Source organism: Triturus cristatus, chromosome 4_2 (genome assembly GCF_964204655.1).
Source record: "Triturus cristatus chromosome 4_2, aTriCri1.1, whole genome shotgun sequence".
Taxonomy (NCBI): domain Eukaryota; kingdom Metazoa; phylum Chordata; class Amphibia; order Caudata; family Salamandridae; genus Triturus; species Triturus cristatus.
The window spans coordinates 489,760,884-489,776,880 of record NC_140586.1 but is presented as its reverse complement, the minus strand read 5'-3'; the positions used below and the strand labels follow the sequence as shown (position 1 = coordinate 489,776,880).

General features: G+C 44.8%; 1 protein-coding gene across 1 annotated transcript in view; it reads left to right on the top strand.

Moving 5' to 3' along the window:
- The window catches only part of ST6GALNAC3 (ST6 N-acetylgalactosaminide alpha-2,6-sialyltransferase 3), a 1,703,027-nt gene that overhangs the window by 248,275 nt on the left and 1,438,755 nt on the right, over positions 1-15,997 (top strand). The gene's annotated exons all lie outside the window — the stretch shown is intronic.

Sequence of the window (15,997 nt, the reverse complement as noted above, 5' to 3'; positions counted from 1 at the left end):
AAACCACCCAGAGGTCCACTACCTGAAACTGATTATTCTGAAAGGGAAGTCCCCCCCTTCACTTTATTGAACATATATTCCCCTAATACTGCCCGGGGCATATACATTCACTCGATCCTGAAACAGGACATGCATGGAAAGGTTATAGTAGGGGACAGTTATAATTTGGCATGGGACTCTGAAAGGGACAGGAATGTGAACACATTTCATGGACAGGAGCGATGTCTGCGCTATTAAAAACAAGATTTCTGAACTAGGTTTGCTTGATACCTGGTGCCACCTGCACCATGACCTAAAGACTACTCCTTCTCTCACACCCACTCCACTTACTCATGCATATACTATGGGCCCGATTCACAGAACTAACTTAAGACAAAATCCTAAACTTACTACCATTTTCGTATTCACAGAAGGCACTTACTCATTTTGGTATTCACAGAAGACACTTACTCATTTCGGTATTCACAGATGTTAGGAGTTCTAAGTTTAGGACTCCTAAATGCCTTCTGTGAATACCGAAAGTCTTAAAATAAGGATTTTTCTCAATTTAGTAGTAGTAGAGTTAGGACTCCTAACTTTAGGACTCCTAAATGCCTTCTGTGAATACCGAAAGCCTTAAAATTAGGATTTTTCTCAGTTTAGTAGTAGTATAGTTAGGACTCCTAAGTTTAGGACTCCTAAATGCCTTCTGTGAATACCGAAAGCCTTAAAATTAGGATTTTTCTCAATTTAGTAGTAGTAAAGTTAGGACTCCTAAATTCAGGACTCCTAAATGCCTTCTGTGAATACCCAAAGCCTTAAAATTAGGATTTTTCTCAATTTAGTAGTAGTAAAGTTAGGACTCCTAAGTTTAGAACTCCTAAATGCCTTCTGTGAATACCGAAAGCCTTAAAATTAGGATTTTTCTCAATTTAGTAGTAGTAAAGTTAGGACTCCTAACTTTAGGACTCCTAAATGCCTTCTGTGAATACCGAAAGCCTTAAAATTAGGATTTTTCTCAATTTAGTAGTAGTAAAGTTAGGACTCCTAAACTGAGAAAAATCCTAATTTTAAGACTTTCGGTATTCACAGAAGGCATTTAGGAGTTCTAAACTTAGGACTCCTAACATCTGTGAATACCGAAATGAGTAAGTGTCTTCTGTGAATACCAAAATGAGTAAGTGCCTTCTGTGAATACAAAAATGGTAGTAAGTTTAGGATTTTGTCTTAAGTTAGTTCTGTGAATCGGGCCCTATGTTTTTATTACGCATTTTCTTCTCCACACAATAAACACTGTGACTGTAAAAAAAGTCATCCTTTTTGCCCTGTACACCCCCATATTTCCACTGATGCTAGTTGTTACTTAATCTCAGATTGTCCTGGGCTCTGATCGCCAGGCCCAGGGCCAGTGCCCTGTCCTTAAAAGGTATATAGTAATTGATGTAATTATAATTGTCCAAGACAACCTACCTGTAAGTACCGTAAGTCCCAAGTATATGGGGAGTGTAGATTTAAAGACCCCAGTGGACTTAATGCACTTAAGTGTGCACAGCTGTAATGTCTGGTGTCATTTTAAAGCCAGCCCCGCCTTGCAGGTTGGTTTTAAAATAAAACTGTGTCCAAATTCGACTTTGGTTTTAAAAGTGTTTCCAAAGTCCAAAACTTTCTTTTTATTACATATGTCACTCTTGAGGTATGCTCTAGGTGCCCCAATGGTTGGTGCCTGGTTATAAAAAGCAGGCACATTATAACTACTAACGTAATTTTCCCCATTTAGTGCTGCTAGCTCCATAGGCTAACATGAGAAGGCTTTATTAAACATTAATAAAGTCTAACGGTTGTTAGAAATGGGATTTCTGGTTGGCTAGGGCTTGCGCCAAAGCCAGGCAGAAACCACCATTCTAGTCAGGGCTGGGGAGTTACACGCCAAAGATAACCCCTGCTCACCCCCTTGGTAGCTTGGCACGAGCAGTCAGGCTTATCCCGGAGGCGATGTGTAAATCGTTTGCGCGCGCACCCAGCAACAACACCCAAGGCCCACTACAAAATAAACTCCACACAAGGTATTATATAAAAATAGCCTTTGTATTATACCAAAACACATTAGATAAAAACACACACTCTACAATGTGCCAACTGGCACGGGCAGAATTTACAAGGGATTATATGTACGGGGACAGGGCCACATGGACCACTGTCAGGAATTAGCACTTTTAGAACTTAGCACTTAGAACATAGGATATAAAATTACTGTAGCACAAGATAACACATGTAGCACACAACCAGTAACTACTGGTAACAGGTAAGTACCACCTACGCAACCCTAACCACCTTAGGAGAATATCACGGAACCAGGAACACATCAGCATAACCTACACTAGGAAAAACCCTCTCCTACGCATAGGCAGAGCTAGAATTAAACACAGCACAAAGGCATTGCGCAGGCGCAAAAGTACATGTGTAAAAATCACCAGGTACCCTAGGGGAGGGCACTTACATAAGAAAAACTGTCCCCAGGCCAACCTGGCCTTTCAGGGGTGCAGAAAAGCCCAATATCCAGCAAAGTCAGGGCGCGACTGCGCAGGTTGCGCAAACCAGGGCGCACAAGGCACAACCTACACGTTGCAGCTGCCCACTAAGTGCTGGGCAGCTGTGAAAGGGAGCGTGGGCACCACTGTGCCTTCTAACACAAATATCGCAGTCACGTGGGGCCTCTCTGGGCTCTAAACAACAAGAAATGCCCCCTAGAGCCTCCGTGGCTCTGACAAATATTGCAGTCCCGTTGGAGTCCCTCTGGACTCTGCCCAAGGAATGCCCGCCTCGTTGGAGTCCCGCTCGGGGGACTCTAAACAAATTATTTGCCCTGTCGTGGGAGCCTCGTGGGCTCGAACAATGTGCCTTTTTTGGAGCCTTCAGGCTCTAAAACCAAGATTGCCCTCCTCGTTGGAGTCCCGCTCGGGTGACTCTAAACAAATATTTTGCCCCGTCGTGGGAGCCTCTACTCAAGGCTCTGCACAACACTGCGGTCCCGTTGGAGCGGCCTCTGTGAAGCGGGGCCGCTCTGCTTCCGCCTCTCCCCACCCAGACTCCCTTTTACACTCAGCGGCTGGGGTAAAGGTGGCGAAGGCAGGACTCGGTCTGCGGGGCTCGTTCCTCGCGGACTGCACCCGGGCACTTCTTCTGGCTGCACTGGAGCACGGGGTGGCCTCCCGTCGGCTTCCGGCTGTATCTCCTGGCACGGGGTAGGCTCCCGTCCGCTTCCTAGTTCTGGGACGAGGCTTCCATCCCGCGGCCCGCCCCCAGGGGATGCCTGACTTCCTTTTCACTCGGCCGCGGCGGTGATTTCGATACGGCTGCAATGAGGGGTGGGCTCCCTCAATTAAAACACGGCAATAAGTGGTGTGGGCACCCGCGACAGCACCAGTATGCGGGGTGGGCACCCGCCAACGAGCACACAATGCGGGGTGGGCTCCCGCCTCAAAACGCGGCAGAAAGCGGGGGAATCCCTACGTTGGGGTTCCCTCGCAGATTATCGTAGCACCGCGCTACGGGCCACAATGAAGGCGCTCTTCAGGGAAAGTGCTTCTCGACTCTGAGGTCCCAAATAAAGCGCTCCTGGCGCTATAAGTGAATTTAAAGCACTTCCAAGCGCTTTGAGCAAGTCCAGCAACCAAAGTCCTGGCAAAGTTTTAGGAAGGTAGGCAGGGGGGCAAGGCTGGGCCAGGGGCCAGCTCACTGGGCCCTCCAGGCAGGAAGGCAGTCCTAAGTGGTGGTTCCTCCTGGCCTCCAGCAGCAGCAGCCCCCCTCAGATAGGATCCTGGAAGAGAACAAATTGTAAGGGGACACAGCCCCTTCTTATACACCTTTTCCCTTTGTTGTTGCTCAGGGTGAGGGGAAAAACCAGTCGCAGCTGGTTGGGGAGCACCCTTGATGTGCTCAGCCCCTCACTCTATTCACTGGCAGGGCTAGGGTCATCAGTCGCACCACAGGGGGCGGAGCCAGCATTGTGTAGGGAAAGCCCTGCCCTATTCAGGTCCAAGGTGCACTCCTCCCCAGCCATCAGCATGCTAATCTCACACTCACCACTGGGGCAGACCCACCCAGACTCCTGGAGCCAGGCTCACCAGCCAGCTCCAGCCAATCACACGCCAGACACATTTTACACTAATATGCCAACTCCTAGAAGTGGCACTTCCGCACATGACATAATCACGCATTATACATCATTGCGAAGCATTCGATCACACGAGTCCGCACATACCAAACTCGAGCCTGCACACCCCACGCATCAGGAACTACCAGGGACACATACATTCCCCATGCATTCCAATGGGAGGGCAGGCCTATCTCACCACATGCACTCAGATTGCGCACGCACTTTACTCTGGGACACAGGGAAAGTGCGCAGAAACCAAAAATCACTATCACCAGGTCACCAGTAAAAGCAAAAAGTTCAGGGGTGAACCTGCCAGAAGGGCCAAGTCCAACAACGGTTGACAGGAATGAGCTACTAACTAAATTCAAACTATCAAAATAATAGTTACAATAAATCCAACAACTTACCTAGGTCAGATTTTTTATAACAATTGTAGGAAAGTTATTTTAGAACTTACTATCCTAGAGTTGCCTAAAACAGCCCTATAGCTGCCTCTACTGTTTGGTCAGACTCTGACAGCCTGAGCCTAGCAGCTTCCTGAGTAGATGTGAAGAGGCTTGGAGCTATAACAATACAGGCATTTGGTGGGAGGAAATTTGCTTACTGGAGAAGCCAGGGACAGGAAGGGGGGCGGGGAGATAAACTGAATTTCAAAGGTAGAAGCACAGATGTCACAGGACCCAGGCCATTCCCCACTTCCTTAATGCCCAGCCAGAGAGGAATCCCCCCCAATTAGATTAGGAGAGAGGCTGTAAGTGGAGTGTTGGGAAATGTTAGCCACACCTGTGGGTTGGGTTAGCCACACCTGCACTCCAAGGAGAACAATTCTCTATTTCGGTTTCTTGGTGAAATATGCATTCTGGTACAAGAATATCCCACACTTCCCAGGAAGTTGTCATAGCAATTAGTGCTGGATTTTTTATTGTGTTGTGTCTTTTACTTATTTACTGTTTTGGATATATTAAATGCTTTACACACATGTCTCTTAAGACTGCTCATCTGCCAAGCTACCAAGCACGGATTCATATTTTGAGACTTGACTGGACGTTATTTGTGAGTGTGGTGTTATTACTAGCTGTTTGTACCTATCTGCACCTACTAATAAACCACCTTCCAACAGTGACAATGTCAGAATGTTTCTGTGTCTGACCACACAATTTTGGAACCCACCTACTGTGATGGACTTTCTCCTTGCAGGGGCCTCCTGCCTGGTGCCTCAACTTCCAAATAGAGAGAAACCCAGTAAATAGGTCCTGCATACTGAACACAATAACTGAGTATTTCACACTTAACGCTAGCCATTAGGGTTCCCCTCAAATGCCTTTAAAACTACCATTAGGGGCTCTATGATTACCATCAAAGCCCTCAAACTCATAGACAAACAAAACCTCACCACAGGCAACCAAAGGAAACTAACCATTGTCAAGGACCAACTAAAAGCATTTAGAACCAGTCGAGTTGAGCACTCATTGCAAAGATTTTAGGATGAAAGTGACACAAAGCCTCACCACGCAGCCCCCAGCACCGACACCGTTGATGCATAGAGACTAATCACATCTTGTGTGTCACGCATCATGCCTGTGCGCCAAGTTTTTCCACACATCACCCACAGACCAGAATCGTCTTGGGTTTCGACGCCTCACTTCCCCCTACAGTCTGGATTTGATGCAGCACTTCTCCTTTGTGCAGCAGAACTCTCGCCTTGTCTCCCCAAGGACTCAGGAACTGATGCATCATGGTGTTTTCCAATGCTTCAATTCTCTGCAGCTGTTTGGCCTTGTGAACTTTGACACATCTACAGGTACTTTGGTGTAAAATCACGCATCCATAGTTTTCTATGGAACAAGTTGTTTGAAACCTTTTAAAAGTCATATTCTTATTACATATATGTTGGATTTTTGTTGTTTTGGTCTTGTTGAGTTTAGATAGTTACTTTATTTTTCCTAAACTGGTGTGGTAACTATTTGTGGTGTTATCACTGTATTACTGTGTGTTTTGAGTACAAAAACTTTACACTTTGCCTTTGGGATAAGCCTATCTGCTTGTGCCAAGCTACACAGGGGGTGAGAAGGGGTTATCTAAAGTGTGTATCCCCCTTACCCTGACTAGATGCAAGGGTACCTATTTGGACAAAGGTACCTACTGCTGCCAACTAGAGACCCTGATTTCTAACATCAATACTATATGTTACTTAACTGCAATCCCAAATACTCTCTTTTATATGGAAAGGTAAGAAGGCCTGTCTATCCAATCAGCTTCTTAAAGTCCCTAGAGAAAAAGGTATCCTTTTAGGTAAACCTTTTAGATTATGATTGAGTGGCACACTTTCACTACATTTGTGAATGGGCGATGAGCAGTTTCACATGAATGCAGCCCATTTTTGGATTTAGCCAGACTCCCTCGACATGCTCGGCCGAAGAACACATATATTGCCACACTGACTAAAGCATTTTTGGAAATATGGGATCACGTGGCTATCAAAAGGAGCCTCATGAACTTCCTATACCTGAACACGCCTGACACCAGAAACCCATATTGTATACCAGCTCTAGACCTGAAGGCCTTTCCGGACTCAGAGGTGGGAGAATACAGGAGATCTCTTCCAATCTCTTAAATCTGTTGACCAATATAAACAGTCATTTGTTTCTATATTGTGGTGAAATCGTGCCTACAATATTGTCAGCTTAGACACTGCACTCTAAACCCATCCAATCACTTAGTGGCTACGAGGCCACTCATGCCCTTTGAAAACCTGGTTCACAGATCAGCAGTGTAAGAAGAAGGGAGATTCTTTTACACCTAGATTTAAACAGCTATCATGGACACATAACAGCACATTTTGTGCAGAAATTGTAGCAGTTATATTTTAGAATGCATTTTCTAACTTTTGTTAAGGATTAGCTACAAACACAATTTTGCAGCATGTAATTACCAAATCAAGGGACTTTTTTGTTTTGAGTATCTATACTCCCATTGTATATATTTATAAAGTTACCTCATTGCCTCTTTAAACTTTACTTGGTTTTAGCAACATGCATAATCCTAGACAAAAAAAGCTCCGAAACAGGGAGAAGCAACCACGTCTTCTTATTGATCATATATGCCTTCTGGAGCTCATGTGCTACTTTGAAATACATTTTTCAAGATTCAAAGACTTTAAAAAGGGATTTTTAGTCTCTCGCCATACTTAGCAATCAGAACAAACATTTGAAATAACAGCAAAATGCATATTGGTAACTAAATAAAATTATTTGGCTAGAATTCAAACCTCAGAAATAGTATATAGGCTAATTGAGATTTTCACATAAATCTTCATAAATATTCCAAGCGTAGGTTGCATGAATGATAACAATAATTAACCTGAGCCTTAGGAGGGCATCGCTGCCCTACTAGCTGGATGGCGACATCCCTGAGACCACGACGGAGATAGCTCCCGGCCCCCTCTGCTTGCTTGCCCCCCTGGCGCCTCTCGCATATTGTGCTGCAGGGGGCTGCTACTAGACATCGCCTACAGTGCGTCTACGGCGCGCGCACAGGGCTTGCTGCCGCCGCCGCTTGAGAGGGCGCGCGCGATACTGGGATGCGGGCACACCCGGGAGGATATGACCATTCCACCCCACTCAGACGCCCCCTCCTAGGCATGGAGGAATACCTCCCTCGCACGAGAGGATAACCTAGGACTGCGGACGCAGACACAGCGGGCTCTTGGCCCCCCTTCCGACGGCCCCCTGCCCCCCCCCCTCCCAACTCTCCCCCCCCCTGCTTCCCCCCCCCCCACGACCTGCTGCTCGGCGCGCCTCCCATATGGCCCAGCTATGCCCCGCTTGACAGCTACTGTCTCCTCCTATACTGCTGCAGAACGATCTCCACCTCCCCCCCCCCTCTTATTCTAGACCTCACCCGAGTTTTCGACCCTGGCCCTGACCCCTACGTTCATATTACACACACGGGGAGCAGTTCGGCGACTGGCTACGCTCCCTGACCGAACTCGTGTCCAACCACAGAAACAGTTGCTGGAAGCGTTACCCGGCACCCCCGAGGCGCTGCCCTACCTAGCGCGCTCTATGTAGCACTGATGAGGCAGCACTAGCGTACACTACGCGCAGACGGCGGCTATGCCTGGCAAACGCGGAATAATCCACTCGAAATGTGCAGAGTCCCACGCCAGGCTTGCACAGGCACTCGGCGACCTGGGGAGCGCACCGCTGAAGGGATAATAGAGCGCCGTGCGCCGCGCGCATAGGGCTGAGCTGCGAAACGGCACGCTGGGCTTGTCGGATGTACACGCTGCTATGTGCGTCTTTGTGAGCTATACTGCAACCTCCTCGTCACGCTCCAGCTTATGCCAAGAGTAGGCCACCGGGGATCCGTTGCCCGGAGACCAGGGCATTTGGTGGGGAACCTGGTGCCTTGCACGATTCCCCCTACGAGCCTAGGGGCTAATTGACGGCGCCGCACTGAGGGCTGGCACACAGCGCCCTCCTCTCTTGCAGGCAATGCGCTTCAGATGAGACACGACGAAATACAGAAAAGCACCATCGACCCACTTACACACAATGTACATAACTACATACCTGGTTCTTACGCATATGTTCAACTGCTTACTGCCGCCGGACCTCTGGGTTGTCGGCTAAATGGCTGTGTCTCACCATCTGAACATGTGTATTTTTGTATTGCTGAATTGACGCCTTGACATAGGACAGTACATTGTCAATTGATGCAACTGCGGTTAATAAAGGTTTAAAAAAAATAATATAAATAAATAAATAAATAAATAAAAAGACTGTGCAAGTACAGGAGGTATGTTATCATCAGTTCGCAACATGATGCACTGTGCAGTAAATGCAAGATTAATGTTTAACTTTGCAGACGACTGTGTTATTATATAAGCCTAAAATTCATTAAAGAAGTGGCAATAAACAAACATATGTAAATCATCATGAATGATAACAATAATGCAACAGTGGAATTCTAGGGAACTTGTTCTACCATGCTTCAAGGACAGAAGTCTCCTTTGACACTTTGCAGTGAATAATGAACAAGAAAAAAGCATTGCAATAGAAAATAATTTCTTCCTGTCCCCCAGTCACTTTCACAGACATTTTACTAGAGGCTAAACCCATTAGTTTTTTAAAAACAATTTTCATGTGCCAGTAATGGTGACCTTTAACATAAAAGCCATAATCAATTCAAAAACATGCATTTGAAAGAATAATTTTTACCTGACAACACCCTCCATAAATTGCATACACCACCCTGTGTCCCCCAAGTATCTGACTCACAAATCCATAGGGGGATGCCAGCATTCTGACCTTCTCTGTCTCGCCAAACTTGCTTTCAGAGGAGGCCAGGTCTAAGCCAAACCAGCGGATCGAGGCAGAAAGAGGATTGGAAAAAGACACTCAAGTTGGGTACTGACCTCGCCAGTAGATTCTTCTTCTAACTTTCAGTTAAATTCCTCTGGTCTCTTAAGAGGTAAACAAGACAACATTAACTCAGGAATCTCAATAGATTGATAGTTATGAGAATATTATATTACAATATACCTTAAAAGCCAAGCAATTTCTGTTCAGCTGTATCTGCTTTATGTAGGTTAGTTAATTGGCTTCTCTTTTAAGATAAAAATCTGTGGTTAACTTAGTTGTATCACTCCATTTTTAACAATGTAACATGTATACAATCATTTAACCCCAATTCAGCCTAATAAGTATAAAAGGGCAATAAGTACATTGTGCAGTATGATGCTTGAGATACAAACATATAAATTAGTCTTTTAGGAACAGATGTTGTTAGCATCACAATCCAGTACCGTTCAGTACAACAGGAATTGTTCAGCAACATAGAATACAGAAACACGATACCACTCTCTTGGAATATCGATGTCCTTTTAAATTTAGGTGGGGATCTCCATTTTAAGCACCTTAATAAAGTAAGTTTGAAGAGGTCTACTATCATCATCTCCATGTTTTTCACTCAAGGGGCTCAAAATCTCAGGTGGAGTACCACACCATCATGGATTGAGAAAGTGCAAAAGTGTTTTTATTAATAACATCCTCCCTCTTTCTGTTGTCATTATCTTTGATATTGAGGGGGTTAATTCTGGAAAGCTTTAGAGATGGCATACTTTTCCTGCACATCATGTCCCATCTACCTCAATAAGCACTGGAAATAAGGCCTATTTTAGGATGAATGCATGTAAGACACAGTGGGCCTCATGTAGGTAGCATACCAGTTACCACTTCTAAAATACCGAACGATACCGAATCGGTATTTTAGAAGTGGTAACTCGTATGTAGGTAATGAGTCGGTATTTTTTACCGATTCGTTACTATTCGGTAATTACCGAATCGGTATTTACCGATTCGGTAATGAGGCATACCTTCCCATTGATGGGAAGGTATGCCTCATTACCGAATCGGTAAATACCGATTCGGTAATGGGGGGAACACTTGCATGGGTGGCAGGGTGTCACATTGACACCCTGTTGCACCCCTGATTCGGCCATGTGTGCACATGTGGCACACATACATGCCCTAAGGGCATGTATGTATGCCACATTGCACACTGCTACGCGCGTAAAAATGCATAAATACATACTTTAATTATTTACCACCAACTAAAAGTTGGTGGTAAATACCGACTCACCCTACATCTCGATTTTGGTGTCGGAATTTACCGAATCGGTAAAATTACCGATTCGGAAAAGTTACCGATTCGGTAACATTACCGATTCGGTATTATTACCGATTCGGTAATGTTAACGATTCGGTAAATTCCGACACCAAAAATTGTCCCCCTACATACCATTAGCCAAAATACCGGTCGGTAACGGTAAAATTACCGAAAATCGGCCGTTACCGACCGGTATTTGGCTACCTACATGAGGCCCAGTGTGTTAATTTGCCTAATAGCAAATCCCAACTCCCACCGAGTGACTCCTAACAAGTGATGCACCTGCTTTGTATACAAGAGTACCCCCATCTTCTTATGTTGCCTACAAATGGCAACTTGATAGAATGGAGTTTCTCAGGAATGACACAAACCCTTCTAGTTGCTTCTCTATGGCAATAGTCCTCTGACCTAGAGTGAAAAGTAGTAGACTCTGAGAAGATTTTAGACTGCAACTCACTTTCATAACACCAACATCTTGTGCATTGGAGGCTTTAGTCTGCTTATTCTGACCTTGAGTGTCTAGCTCCGACATTCCGGCCACTGCTGAACAAAGTAGGGCAACTTGTTGCATTTCTTTTGGACAAGAACTGGACTATTTGATGTTGGGTAGCACCTCGCTCCCACAGTGGTTTTTTAAATTGCTCCTTTAAGAGCATACTGGTTTTCTCCTTGCATCCTCCCCTTGAGTTCACAGGTTCAGATCATACATTTTAATCTGAACAAGATTACGATTGAGCTGAGTTCCCATTTGTGTCTCAAGAGGATGGTCTTGAGTGTATAAACACATTAAGAAGGGTTCAGGTGTTCCTTTAAAAGTGGTGGAAGCGGGGAGGAGACTAAAGTGGGGGCAAATTGTTCCAGAGTAGCTTCATGAGTCCCTTTTAATTCAGTTTCACAGAGAGCTTCCCATCTGTCAAGATAGTGAGGCCAGTGCATTGGATATTATGGATGCATTTGGAAACATGTCCAATGGGAGCTTTATGTGCCCAGGACCGAAATGGTTTGACTCGGAGTGTTCTCAGGCATCTGGGACATTGAAACACGCCTTGGGAGTGTCGCCTTGAGAACAGGTGTCTGTCAAAAGCCGCCAGAGAGCCTACAAGGCTGCGCTAGTAAAACGCAAGTCTGCCTTGGAAGAGGAGGCATGGTTAGATCTAGTAGAGGCCAGCACGTTGAGAAATAGCTCAAAGTTCTGGGGCATTATTAAAAGTCCCTTTTTTGCTGGAGATAGTGGCAACTTATTGGATGCCCATATCACAGAGGATGATTGGATAAACCATTTTGAGGGTATTTTTTTGAGTCTGATACTGTTATGTTATGTTATAGTGTGTTTATATAGCGCACGGCTACTCCAGAGGAGTGTCCCGGCGCTTTCCACAGGCAGCTCAGTGTAACACAGCAAAACAAACAAACAGCATAGCACAAGGCAACAGGGGAGAGAGAAAAACCTAAAGGTTGAAAAGCCAGGTCTTCAAGCTCTTTCTGAACTGCAGCAAATTAGCAGAGCTGCGTAGAGCCAGCGGAAGCGAATTCCAAAGCTGGGGCGCCTTAAAGCTAAAAGAGCGCCCCCCAGTGCGCGCCTTCCTAACCCGCGGCACCACGGCCAGAAAGAGAGAATCTGACCGCAGTGAACGGGCTGGACGGTAAAAAGACAACCTCCGTTGCAAATATCTTGCACCAGTGCCAAAGAGTGCTTTGTGCATCAGCGTCAAAGATTTAAACATAATCCGCTTCCGGATAGGGAGCCAGTGGAGCGTCTGCAGCAGCCCAGATACTCGCGCTCGCCTATGAAGGCCAAAAATGGCACGAGCAGCAGAGTTCTGGGCCACCTGCAGGCGCTGTACCAAATAATCCGGGAGACCAAGGAAAAAGGCATTCGCATAATCCAGCCTGGATCCAATCAAAGCTTGCACAGTAATCCGCCTGTGCTCCACAGAAAGTAATGGTAAAAACTTGCGGAGCATCTTCAGAATGCCAAAACAGGAAGTGTTCATAGAAGGACAGGAAAGGGTGGAAGGACAGGAAAGGGTGGAAGGCAAAGCTGAGCTTGTTTTTACAACAAAAGAGGTAAGAGCAGGTATCATGGGTCTGTCCAAAAATAAGGCCCCAGGCCAAGATGGGATCCCTCCAGAAATTTATAATGCACTTGTGGAAACCTGGGTACCTGTACTTACAGCTGTTATTAATGCATCAGTCCAGGCCGGCCGCCATGACTCATGGGCCTTATCAAGTATAGTCCCGGTCTTTAAAAAAGGGGATCAGGATAGCATCCTTTCCTACAGATCCATTCCTCTTTTGGAGTCTGTGGTGAATTTGGTGGGTCATATGGTACTGGATAGACTTGTATCCTGGGCATATGAAAATGAAATTTTACCTGAGGTTCAATATGGTTTACGCCCAGGTCATTCCACAGTGGAACAATGTTTAAATCTCTACATGGTTTTGAATAAGTACATCGTGGCTCACCCAGGCTCTATCCATATAGCCTTCATGGATCTGTCCTCAGCATTCGATTGTGTAAATAGATCGAAGCTTTGGCAGTTGATGTCCGCTAGAGGCATTGACCGGGACATTGTTTTGTTTCTAAAGGACCTTCACATAGACTCAAAAGTGGCTGTCCGTTACTCAAAAGATCTCAAAGTGACCCGCACGTTTGACATCAAGAGAGGGGTGCGTCAGTGTTGAATACTAGCCCCCTTTCTCTTTAACCTATACATCAATTCCCTGGATAAGGCCCTTTTGGATACAAAAGCTGATTGCCCCCATGTGGGTAAGCAGAGCCTGCCAGTCCTCCTATATGCAGACAACACTGTTTTCATGGCGAGGACAGCCAGGAGTTTACAACTTCTGTTGAACTCTTTTGTTCATTTTATGGAAAACCTGGACTTGACGGTTAATCATACCAAATCTTTTGTTATGCAGGTCGGATCTTGTAAAGCTAAGCAGTCTACCTTTGTGATAGGAACACTGTCAATACCTAAGACACAATTCTTCTCCTGTCTGGGAGTAGTGTTTGATGATACTCTGAAGTTGGGACCCCTTGCTCAATTGTCTCCACAATCGGATCAGCAACCAAACTCCTTTCCAAATATATAGACAAGTTCTTACAACCCTTGGTCACCAATCTTGAGTCATATGTGAAAGATACCGGACATTTTATATCTAGAATCGAAGGACTTCAATTTAACCATCACAAAGAATTCTTAGTCTCGAGGGATATTGAATCTTTGTATTCAAACATTCCACAGAAAGATGCGCTTAAGGTTGTCAAGAATATCATCGAGACCCAGACGACCTTACATAACAGCACATTTTTAATTGAATGTCTTAAGACTGTTCTGGAGGAAAATTACTTCAAGTTTGATGGAAACATCTACCATCAAATCAAAGGAGTCAGCATGGGGGCATCATGTGCCCCAAGTGTGGCCTGTTTGTACATGGGACACTTTGAAAAAAAGAACATCTATAATGAAGTGGCCCCATTTTACGAGAACATCCGTTATTGGGTACGCTTCATCGATGATATCTTTTTCGTCTGGTTGGGCGATAAGGAGAACCTCGATGAATTTTTATTATGGATTAACCTGGCGGACCCCAATTTAAGATTCTCTGCCCAGATTAGCAACCAAAGGCTGGAATTTTTGGATGATAGTTGAACATCAGAATGCCCAATTGAAAGTGTCGCTCTTTACCAAACCGACAGCTAGAAACACGCTTCTTCATTTTGACAGTTTCCATCCCTCCAGCCAGAAGGATAGCATTCCATTTGGGCAATTTCTACGCCTGCGCAGAAATTGCACCTCCATCCAAGACTACCTTTACCATTCAGAACCAATGAAACAAAAATTTATTCAGAGGGGTTACCCTAAAAAATTAGTACGCAATGCTTTTAAAAGAGACCGCTACTACAATCGTTCTTCAATCAATCACAAAATTCGCCACATTGTCAATTCTCAGTGGCATCTTTTAAATCTTGACTCACTTGCACCTAGGATCCCTAAACCGCTGTTCGCCTTCAGACGCAACAAAAATCTTAGGAACTTGTTAGTCAAGGCGGAATTCACAAATTTGGACAAAACATTTGTACAGAAATCCATCACTGGGAACCAACTTATTCGTGGCCACCACAAATGTGGAACATGCCATGCATGCGCTAATGCTATTGTAAGCGAAAAAATCAACTTTCGCAACCGCTCAGTAGAACTAGGAGAAATTTCCAATTGTCGTACTTCTAACTGTATCTATGTAATACTATGCCCTTGCGAGTTGCCCTATGTGGGAGAGACCGCTAGGGAATGCAGGGTACGCATTGGAGAACACAAATCCAACATAAGACGTAATAACCTTTCAGCCCCACTAGTATTCCATTGGAGAAAGGCTAAACACAATGAAAGTGATTTACGCTACACCATCCTGGAAAAAATGCACAGTCACAAGGGTGACAACATCACGAACATCCGAAAAAAACGGGAGGTTTTTTGGATCTTTCTTCTAGATGCACAAAAAAATGGACTAAACGAATCTTTACCATGGGAAAATGCAATACTATAATCCTTTTTTGGTCAACTGTCCCGTCCTATTCAGAGTTTGTTGGCTCCCTTGAAACTATCTCAGCTGGCCTTGAATTCTTTGCGATTTAGCCAACCGCACATTGATGATCCATTTCAATAACCTCTATCTACTTAGGATCTGTTCTTCATGAATATTCTTTACCATCTCGGTTAACGAGTTTTGTTGACCTCCTATCCTTGATTCCTCACGGTACAGCCAATCGAATCCTCATTACATGTTTTGACTATCCTGATCATCTGAGGACTTGATTCTTTACACTACTACTCCACCATTCTGGATGAGCACTATATTCTCATTATGATTCCCATTGCATTTTATTTCATTTGATTTATCATTGTTTCTTTATCTTTTTATTATCTTATTCTGATTTATTATCTTTTATGTTCCTCTTTGGCAAGTTGAATATCCACATATCAGTTCTACTGATTATGTCCGTGGTTATTTTATTGTGCGACTTTTGTCTTTGCAACTCGGATCATTGTTTGTTTCATTTACGATCAAGTAAGCATTACGTGCTCCTTAATGTTATGTTATTAGCACTTTTCGTTTATTAGTTCATTGACTGGGTCCGCTGTTGCTTTATGGTGCGACCTTTTGCTTTTCAACTCGGACCTTTGT